Here is an 11,634-nt window from a genome sequence, read left to right as displayed (position 1 = left end):
TTATAACCATAAAAAATTATTTTATTATCTTTGAGTAGTTATCCAAAAGAGTTTCCAGTAAACAAAGCAGTTTATAAGTCCAATCTAGCATTAGCAATGTCACCTCTTCCAACATTCATCTTTTAAACATTTTCTGCCTGCCAGCATCCATCATCTCTTCTGTTTGAACCCTTGCACTTGATGATATTTTAGGTACTCTAGCTGCTCTAATAACCCTTCTATTGATTTACTGTTCATAATATCTCAGCTCTCTACTTTTCTCCTTGAATGAATGGTGGGCATTCAAAAATACAAACAGGGGCCGGGAGTTTGGCCTAGTGGTAGAGTGTTTGCCTAGCATGCACAAAGACCCGGGTTCGATTCCTTGGTACCACATACTTAGAAAAAGCTAGAAGTGGTGCTGAGGCTCAAGTGGTAGAGTTCTATCCTTGAGAGAAAAAAATCCAAGGACAGTGCTCAGGACTGAGCTTGTGCCCAGGACTGGCAAAAAAAAAAATACAAACAGATATTTAGTTCTGAAACTATATCCAAAGATTGCCCCTCATCTTGGACCCAGTGTTTTGCTTTGTATCAGACTGTTCTTGTTAGGAAAATTAAGTTCAGGGGCTAAGGGTGACGGTTGCTCTTTGGAATACTGTGTAGACTCAATTCATGACAGTAATACTGACATTGAAGGTTTTCTCCTAGAACATACACTACAGTAATCCAATCAGATAAGTACTTCTCCCAAAACTAGTTCCTTAGACTTAGCCTTGTGCATTCATGTTACCTTTGCTCTTTGCACTTGGGATTCCAGACATAGAGGAATGTCGGTCAGTTACATTACTTTAGATTTCCTGAATGCTTGTCTTTCTTCCAATGCTTTTCTCTCTATTCTTATCTCTTGTTCCTTCAGCTCTACTTTATTTCAGGCTTCCCTTTCTTTTCAGTGCTAATACTAAAAGCTTGAGGATTTCTAGAACAAATCTGAAAGTGGAAGAAATTTCTCTGGGTAGAATATTCCCTGAGATGTTGAGAGAATCTTTTTGGATCAACAACTGTGAATGGCTTGGGTACAATGAATGTGATTAATATAGGTCAACATTCATATATAATCACATTTCATGAAAAATATAACCACTCTGTGAGGAAAGTATTCTACATATGATTCTTATATATGTTTATTTGTTTATTCAAAAAAGGGAAGGTGAGGGGAAAGAAAGATGAGTGGGAGGGGTGGTGGGAGGGAAAGTGAGAGAAAAACATGGGAAGGGGTAACAATTTTCAAGAAGCAAGGTACCCATGACCTGATGACTGTAACTGTAGCCGGTCTGTAGATCACCTCGACAATACAATGAAAAAATATTCTGGTATACTAAAGTAGATAAATTTGTGAGCTCATATGTTAACATGGTATCTACTTCCCGGTAGCATTTTGCTCTGTTTAGAGTGAGGTTAGCACTCTATGGTGACATCACTCATCAGTCATGAAATGACCCCCAAAAGCTTTAAGGAGAGCTCAGGATGGATGTCTACACAAGCATCACACTACTCTGAGAAAAGTGATGTGAAATAAAGGTGAGTCCACTTTCTCTAAAAAGGTATTCTTGAACTACAGATAGCATTAGAAAAGAGGGGAGCAAGGAAGAACCCCAGAGGCGATGGTGAGCCCCTCCTGTGGTCCTCTCACAGCAGCACATTAGACTAAATTAGATTTATTACATTAGTTAATTGTCATGTCGGAAGATTCAGGCAAGCTGATCCTGAGATGCGAAATATAACAAATAGGTTGCAGCAGGAAGGATGGGGCACTGGGGAAGTATTTAGCCTCAGTAAACTCTAGGAAGCCTGTCCTAATGAGGTGTGCCGGGGCAGTAGCATCTCTGCAGAAGTCTCCAAGCTCAGCAGGCATGCCCTGGGACCAAAAGACCCATCTAGAAATGAGCAAGTCTCCAGCTGATAGGCAGGGAGATTAACAAAATGTTTAATTAATGGCAATGTTTATCAAGACAAACTTGCCAATCCTGGTTCTGTTATACTGTGGAAAGCAAAAGTTCAGAAATAGAAGATTCAAACAAAGTTGCAAAATGAGATTTCAGAGTTTAAATTAAGGAACACAAGGCCCGGTTTAACACACACTTGCCTGTGTGTGTTTCTTTTTTAGAATAGGTCCTGTTTTCAAAAGGGATCATGAAGAATTCCCACACCGTTCTTTCTGTACTTTGTCACTGCAATGGCTATTCATGGCAAACTTTACCATGTTAGCTTTTGCCAGGAATGGCCTCTGGTGCTGTGTGAGCCTGAGCTGCCTCTGGGACCACCAACAGCTGCCTTCAACCCTCCTACAAAAGTTGTTTAGTTGTCAGCAATGACAGAAGATTCAAGTATACATAATGGCAGCCAGGTGGTCTTATAGTTCCTCAAATCCCCTTTTGTCTTGTTAGAATGTGAATATCACAAGGGAAAAAAAATAGAAAAGTCACACTTAAAAATAGCATCCTGAACATCTTTGTTTTCCTCCATTTGGACTTTCTACTAGATTTCATAAAATGGCAGCTATCACCAAACGCAGTCATTTCCTTTGCAGGTGTTCAAAAACCTCAGTAATTTCATTGTTTTGCCTTTTTAAAATTCATAATTTAAAATTTAAAGATGACTATATGAATCATATTTGGTCTCCAACATGTTAGAAAAAAATAATTGTCTTATAAACATAGGCTTGATGAGTACCAGTGGCTCATACCTGTAAACTTATCTATTCAGGAGGCTAAGACCTGAAGATCCTAGTTTGAAGCCCTCCCAGGAAGGAAAGTTTGTGAGACTCTTCATCTCCAATTAAACAAAGCCAGATGTGGAGCTGTAGCTCAAGTAAAAGAGCCCAGTCCTGGAGGACATAAACTAAGGGACCGCGCCCAGGTCCTGAATTCAACCTCTAGTACCAGGAAACCAGGAAAACAAACAAACAACAACTAATAAACCCTTAGTCTCTATTTTGCTAAAATCTATTGACCTGATCCTTGATATCTTTAAACTTGTATAAATAAACAGTTTCTTAGATGAATCATTATTGGTTATTTGGGAAACCTGATAAACACCTGAGTGGTTAGAGTTTAATGTGGAATGCTTTGAGATCTCTCTTGTTGGAGAAACGTTTCTCCTGCAATGTGGTATCTGTGTAGACGACAAGGTATTAGCTGGACATGGGATGTGTAATACAAATGATGATTGCATGTGTGCTGCTGTCATGTTTCTTCATAAAGAAAGTTTCTCAGGCTTAGTGCTATAATTAGTGTCCTTCTGATCATCTGACTTGCAGTTTTATTGTCAAGCATTTTTCTGTACTTGAAAAATTATACTTCCTTCTAAATTCTCTCATGGGAAGACAATATAGCTTCCACTTCTAAGTCAGCATGACTTATCTTGGTTCTTTAGATGTTTTTGCCTAACCCCCTATTTGTAAAGAAAGGTTTTAACGACTTCGCACAATTTTTCATCTCCATAGAGGCCCTCTAACTAAGTTCCTTGAGTCTGTCTGATTTTCCCCTTGGCTTCAGTGGGACTTTGAGAACAGAGCAATTACAAGATTGAGTTGTGACTGAAGAATGTGGTAAGATCCACTAGCCAAGTTCATGTCTTCAATGGTTTCTGTAGGCAAGGTTGTTTAATTTAAGAAAGCATGGCCTAAATCCAAAGTGAAACTATAATATTAAATAATAACATCATTAACAAAAAATAATTTCTTTACTAATAGCATAGGCCTTAGCATGTATAAATTTAACACTCACTCTTTATCTCTATCATACTCTTTCTCCTCTCTCCAGTGTCTCTTTGTTTCTCTCTCTCTCTCTACTTATTAGGATGAACTTAAGACCCTGTGCATGCTAAGCAACCAATCTACCACTGAATTATACTCCCAGTTAGCCTACTTTTTTCCTTTCTAATACATTATCCTGAAATTTATTAGTATTCATTTTAGCCTGTTAGAAAGCAGGCTATATAGGAATAGAATTGTTCCTATATAAAATAAAGTATAAGACGTGAAAGGGTATCAATGTATGTGAATTAATGTACCTTCTATCTGGCAAATATCATGTAACCCTTCTATTAATTACAATAAAAAATATGAAAAAAATAAAGTATAATCATTTTTAAGACAAAAGATATTTAAGCATAAGACATGACATTACTATTTGGCATGTTTGAATTTTATCAGGATTTTATTAATCATAAAATCCCCCAAATGTCTTCTCAATTTTTCCCTAAAAGTAATGATATTCTAAACATAGATAAGGAAATGAAAAGTTAGACCATTTTCTAATTTTACTTTCAGACTACAAAGCAAAGGTTTTCTGTTGGTTGGTTGATTTGTTGGTTGGAGATTTTGGTTTTTTCTGCCAGTAGTAGGGCCTGAACTCATGGCCTAACACTCTCATTTGACGTTTTTCACTCAAGGCCAGTACTCTACCATTTGAGTCACACATTCACTTTTTGTTGTTGATTGGAGCCTCAGATTTGTCTGCCCAGCCTGGCTTCTATCACTATCCTCAGTTCTCAACCTCCTGAGCAGCCAAGATAAAAGTTATGAGCCACTCACATGTGGCACAAAGCTGCCTTTTGCTAATTTCCCTTACAGCCAGTTCTTGCCCCACTCTTTCCCCTGAGCTTCTGTTCCTTCCTCACCCCATCCCTGGCCTCCTGCCTGTGGCTGTCACGATCACATCATGCTCCATGTGCTTGCTCTGTGCTGCCAAAACCCAGGCATGAGAAGCATAGGAAGTTTGGTGGCTTGAGAACATGTAGACTGGCTGAGAGTTTGTTTTGAATCTTCAGCTATACCTAGTAAAAATGAGCTTTCCTGACAGACCTGCCCAGTGGACTTTTTCTTGGACTGGTTTTTACAGAGTAATTAAAATTCCATTGTGTTAAGAGAACAGCATTGTACTGTACTTGTATATAATGTATAGCCAGGCTGTTTAGAGAGGACAATAAGATTTTTCAGGAATCACTGCTTCATAATACCTGGTTAACTAGTTCAATTGTAATCACATTACCAAACACAGACACAAACATATATAACATAGACACACCTTCCAATAAGAGGCAAGGGGCTGGGGCTAAATCTTAAACAATGATGTGAGGTTTTTCAGGAATTTGTTTCCTAGATTTTTACATACTTTGCATGAGAACAAGATGACAGGATGATAAAATCCTGTACATTGGTGTAGCACTGATTTAAATAACAGACTTACATCAGCATCGAAATTTCCTGTGAGCCCAGGAATATTTTTGAGTGTGTGACAAAAACAATCTCCTTTTTTTATTTTACAAGCTAAAGTCCCATTTTAGCATTGATGTGGAGGGGAGGGAAAAAATAAACCAAAAGTCTTTGAGTTACTGAGCAAGGTAAGGCATTTATAATATTATATCAAATGTTAATGTAAAGTGCAGAAATTCATGATGAGGCAGGAAATCAAAAAGATGTTGGTTTCTCAGACATCATATGTAATATGTTCATTTGCAGTTAGGGAAGATCTAATTCTTCTTTTTTTTTTTTTTTTTGCCAGTCCCTGGCTTGAGCTCAGAGCCTGAGCACTGACCTTGGGTTTTCTCAAGGCTAGAGCTCTACCACTTGAGGCACAGCACCACTTTGGCTTTCTCTGTGTACGTGGTATTGAGGAATGGAACCTGGGCCTTCGGGCATGCTACGCAAGCACTGTACTTCTAGGCCAAACTTCCAGCCCTGAGAAAATCTAATTCTCATGAGCGTTTATTTGGTCTTTATATCCAGACAAATGACTGTATCTATTAGACGAGCAGAAGATGATTCTTAGGAATTTCAATATTAATTAATTTATGTGGTAGTAGATTGAATGGCTATTGGTCTGCTGGTCATTTTTTATTTTCTGCAGAGAATTCTTTGCCTTCCATCCTCTGAAACCCTACACCCTGGTTCGCTAAAGCCATAATCTCACTTATGTGTAGCATTTTGTTCTCTTAACTATGGGGTGGAGGAACAAAGGGATGGGCTAAGTTGTAATCATTTGGAATGTTTGAATGGATGGAGATTCTTCACCTCAAATTGCTGCTGTCTACTGCTATTCCCAGAAACTGGGAAAACCTGAAGTCTCATGTGAAATTCTGACATTCTTTGACAAGTTACTTTAGTTCTATGCCTCAAATCTGACCTTTAGCTAATAAGGGTAACAATATTTATTCTAATTTAGATGAAACCTTCCACTGCATTAAGACTATTTCATGTTGGCAAAGTAGTCTTCCCTTTCAGACTTTCTATGCTTTGCAAATAAAATCAGTTTAACAGTTTGCTGTTTCTTTTTTTTTCATATATTTTTATTGTAATTAACAGAAGGGTTACATGATATTTGCCAGATAGAAGGTGCATTAATTCACATACATTGATACCCTTTCACATGTCTTGGTCCCCATTTCCCTCCCTCCCACCCCTCATTTTGTTTTCCCCCCTTCCCTATCCAATTTCAAATAACCAAATACAAATATATCCGATATATCAGGTAACAAAGTGAGATACTGTAACAATATGAGATAACCAAGGGACAGCAAAAGAGATGAGAGATAACATAGTACCTTAAGGACAACAATCATTCATTATATGGCTTATGTTTCTATATCCTAGAGATCCTTTCATTTAGCGTCATACTAGCCTTTTGGCTAAGATCAAATGTAATATCTGTTCTTATCAGTTTAATATCTGATACGTTTTCTATCCGAGGACAATATATTAAATGGATTTTTGGAGCTAAGAGTCAGAATAGGGGCTTGCTCCATCCGCTCCACGCATCGACCTGGTATTGCAGTTTGCTGTTTCTTATAGCCCTGATATCTCAATAGCAGTGGAAACCAAGAAGATGGAGAAATTAAATTTGACCCCAAAGTTTGAACAATGATAAGAGCTAATGTTTATTGGTGATGACTTAGTGCCAGACATTGTATATTATCTCATTTAATTCTATAGCATCCCTGTGAAAAAGCCTTACTTCTGTTTTCATTGGAAATACATGAGAGGCTTTAAAAGACTTACGGAAGTTTTCCAGAGTCATCTGATCAGCCATGTCTACTAGTGCCGTGACAGCCTTCCACATCCACGGATGCCCAAATCAAACCAATTGTAATAGGGCAGTGTTTACTTAGTGAACGTTATGGGCTTACCTTATTTGTGTTTAGTTGTCCTCGTATTTGAGCTAATTATGTGGCTAAGAATAACTCCTTTTGTATTTCTGAAGCCACTCTGATGTAATAATGATTTTGAATGACTGCTGTTTTCTTTAGCTGCACACTACTCTGTCCCTACAGCCATCAGTAACTCTTTCTTCACCCTCCATTTGGAGATCTACCCTTCCACTCTCTAAATTCTTGCAGAACTAAATGAAAACCCAAGCAAGTTTCCTCTGAATCATCACACCTATGTTTTGTGTTACTGTCTCGTGACCTGATTCTTGGCAGTCAATGCCGCTAGCAAAAGCTTTCTTTTATCTAATCCCCACTCAGCACAGACTTCATAAGGGGAAATTAGATGAGATGTGAGCAGGTCCCTCTGTTCCAATGTACTAAGACTCTTCACTTCTCCAAATGTTATTATCAGCCCCATCCCAGGAACTAGAGCTAACAAGTTCTAGAGTGGTTTTTCACTGCAAAATCAGTCACTTGAAACATGGAAAAAGATTTCAGATCCGTGTCCTGTTGCAAAAAGCTAAAAATCAGAGCAAGGTTGAAATGCAATCAGGTAGACATTTTACCTCAAATCAAACTATAGTCAACTTCATTCCTTCTAGAAAATTTGTGGTAGGTACAAATTTTGACTTGAGGCTTTTTTTTTAACTTGATTTCATCGAATTCACACACCTGAATGGAGCAAACAAATTAACTGTGGTAAGCCTCATATACAACCAAGTACCTCTGACCAACTCTAGTATAAAGGGATCCAGAGCTGCCAACGAGCCGAGCCTTTGCAATAGCTAACATATACTTAGCTGCGTTTTAAAAATGCAATCTTCTAAAGTAACCATTTGCACTGAGTAGCCAACTTGAAACCTCCAGTGGTGTTCCTTCAGTCCCAGGACAACAGTTGGCCTCCAGGCATTGACTGCCTCTTGTGCCTCATCTGGCAACAGCATTCCTCTTTACCAATCAATCCTGTGAATTCCTATCTTTATCAAATGTTCTCCCATCCTGGGCCTCGGGGCATGCCATCCATCCTATCCTCTACTTTCTCACCTCACCTAATCACACACTTTGTCACACACTTCCTGCCTTAAATACATAGAACATACCCAAGATTAGAACAAACCCTGCCATGTCCTTCAAGCAATATAATTATCCTCAATTAAACAATTTATTTGATTCATGACTATAATTCCTGCTACTCGGGAAGTAGAGAATCCCTTACCAACTTTGTAGTGGACAAAGTTATGTATCTCATTTCCAAAATATAAACAAAAAAGGGATAGCAGTATGGCTCAGTGGTGAAGCACTGGCTAATAGGCATGAGGCTTTGAGTCCAATCTACAAAACTACAAGAAAAAAACTAGCAAACTTTATGATTTTAATGCATTTACTGCTTACATTAGTGGTCTAGACTTTGTATCTTTAAAGTCCAGGAATGGAGATTATTTCTCTAAGAATGTTCTAACAGATAATTACTATGCCAAAAAAAGTTTTATCTATGAATTAGTGACAGAATGTGGGAACAAATAATTTTAAAATTCTAATCATTGTCGATCTCGTTTTTCTCCTCTAAATACTTGCTTATTGAATGACATTGTATCATCTTTCTAATTATGAAAAAAATTCCCCAAACAGAAGCAATTGTTAAGAGCTAAACACTCAACTCTTACAGAAAGACACATTGACTCTAAATATGGGTGTAGGTTAACACATTCATGTTTCTTTTATGTTTTTGTTGTTGTTGTTGTTGTTGTTGTTTGCCAGTCCTAGGCTTGAATTCTGAGCACTGTCCTTGGGCTTTCTCAAGGCTAGAGCTCTACCACTTGAGCCTCAAGCCCAGCTTCCAGCTTTTTTCTATGTACGTGGCACTGAGGAACTCTGGTCTTCGTGCATGCTGGGCAAGCACTGTACCACTAGGCCAGACTCCCGGCCCCAACACATTCATGTTTTAAGATAAATATACCTCCATGGTTCTCTGCTCTCTTCCTGCTCAGGTTTTTTCTCTGTATTTTCAATGCCTAGCTTGTTCATAAAGCTTTGTAGAGCAGAAAAAAAAATACCACTTCGTGTCTGAAATACCAGCTATCATGAAATGTCAAACTTGGGGTTCAAAGTATGAATCAAAAAATAATTCTGAAACATAATTTAAGCACATGTAAGAATCATAATAATCCTTCACTCAAAGCAGTTGAAGACTTTTAATAACCTATTTGGCCCAAAGTGAATAGTGGCTTAAGGGGTAAAGGAAGGAAAAATGCTTTAGTGTCATTTTTTTTCAAGTAGAAAAGCATGCCCTAAGCAGATGCGTTTTTCAGAGTGCTATCCACAGCAGACCTAATTGCCTTTCATGTAAATTAAGAATACATACCTTGGTTTAAGCAGTAATCTATGTCAAAATGAGAGGAGTGGTTTATTTGTTTCAGCTTATTTGGGGTTTTGAAATGGCACTTAAAGCCTGCTATGAAAGTTATTCTTGGCTTCCAGTTATTTAAGTAAGAAAATGTGCCTCTTTTCAAATTTTTTTTCCAATCTCCACTTACCAATAACAGCACTCTACTCCACGCATCGTGAAGGCATATAAAATACTTAACAGCTTTGTCATAAGACACTTGAGATTTGAGTTGCTGCTATATGTTTTAAAATCTTTTACATTTGCTAAAGCCTGATGAATCTGAGAATATGTCTAGAGGGTAAATAGTGACTTGGAGTCATTTGCTGTAGAATTGCCTAACTAGAATTATTATACTTTTTCCCTCCTCTTAGACGCAAATACATTTAGCTTTTTCATAAAAAATGATACAGAACTACCCTGATTATCAGGCAAATTCTGAACATAGATTATGTCATAGGGAGGAATTTCTGACTGACCCCTTCTGGTTTACGACACTAGTGAGTTTAAGTGCATTTGACGGATCATTGGCCCCTGAGTACGGAAAATTGTATCTCAGCAGGTTCTACCTGTAACCTGGTGAAAAGGTTTGTTCATTTATTTGTGTGTTTGTTTTAAGCATTTCATGGCAGGGAGTATTTTGTAGCCAATACACCACAAAGAAAGTGTATTTTTAAACATAAAAGAACTGGGTATTTTTCTTATGACTTGTAGTAAATACCAAATCCATGATAGTTATAAATAGTAAATAGCATTTATTGTTATTTGTGGCTGTAAATAGTAAATAGCAAAATCCATTATAGTTGCAATCTATTAACTGTCATTCTATAAGAAATATGATGTATTAAAAAATAATTCAGAAAACTTCCAAGACAAGTATAAAAATAATATGAGTAATATATAAGTATATTCAACCAAGAGAACAAATTCCCTGCCATTACTCTACAACTTATTTTATTCCATTATGAGAGGGCATTATGAAGATACACTCAAGATTATATACCTTATTTTTTAAGTGTGCTATGAACAATGAAGATGACATTAAAGAAAGTAGTTTGAAAGACTCAATGTTGGTCAGAAAAAAAACACAGAATTAGAAATTATAACAGTGATACTGTTCCTGAAGAAGGAAAAATTCTCCCTTGCCAACACAAATTTTAAAAGTCAGATATATTTTATTGTGTGTTTGTTTTGCTTAAATAGAAATAAAATTTTTAAATGTCTAGTAAATACAACCTCCAAATCAAAGTTCTAGGATTGGAGGAGAAAAGAGATCTGAGAACAGCAAAGCAAGCAAAATAGTTTTACGGAACAGGATAACATATTCAAAACCTGTTGTGGAGATGGGTGGATCTTGATGACTAATAATTTATTTATATGATTTTTGTTGGCAGTGTCTTTTATAGTCTATGTCCTTCAGAAGAAAATTAAATGTCTTTATTCATACTCATTCTTTTTTAAAAAAAAATATGGAGGTAACTAGATCTTGGTGTCACTGATTTCAAAAGGAATTACTAATAAATGTATGAAATATATAGGTAAATTATAAGTACTCTTATTACCTTTAAATTCCTCTGGAGCACAGCAAAAGTAAAACCAACCGTAACTATATGTGTGGGGTTTTTTTTGAGAGATGAACAGTAGAAAACAGATTCTACTTGGTTTATTCTTACATTGTTCATACTCTAGTATGGATACAGTTGTTCAAAGATGGGCTATGAAGGAAGTTGACTAACAGATTCTAGGTGCAATATAAATCTTCATTGTTAGGAACAATACCTCTCAAATTCATCTAATGATAGCATGAGATAATATCCAAGTATATTTTATAAAATCTCAAGTACCTGTGATACTTGAAAATTTGTTTCTATTCTTAAAATAATTCAACATTTCAATATGTCCTTAAACCATTCTGTGTTGCATGTTACATCTGAGTTTTGTCACTCCTGATTTACATGTGATTGAAAGGGTAGGAACATGACCCAAATTGCCAAATTCTGCTTATTGTTTGAAATATCAGCAGGATAAACAAATTAGCTCAATGAAGTTGCAACTGAAAAGTATTT

The 11,634-nt window shown here is 36.8% G+C and overlaps 1 non-coding gene across 1 annotated transcript; it reads left to right on the top strand.

Annotated features, from left to right (window-relative positions):
- The first annotated feature begins 6,643 nt into the window (after nt 1–6,643).
- Nucleotides 6,644–6,836, top strand: LOC150049287 (U2 spliceosomal RNA). Its single transcript, XR_016539069.1, has one exon. It is a non-coding gene; the product is annotated as a U2 spliceosomal RNA (small nuclear RNA).
- Nucleotides 6,837–11,634: the final 4,798 nt, after the last annotated feature.

The sequence above is a fragment of the Megascapheus bottae genome, chromosome 20, assembly GCF_031878675.1.
Source record: "Megascapheus bottae isolate mThoBot1 chromosome 20, mThoBot2.hap1, whole genome shotgun sequence".
In the NCBI taxonomy this organism is placed as follows: Eukaryota; Metazoa; Chordata; class Mammalia; order Rodentia; family Geomyidae; genus Megascapheus; species Megascapheus bottae.
This window is presented reverse-complemented; position numbering and strand designations above follow the sequence as displayed.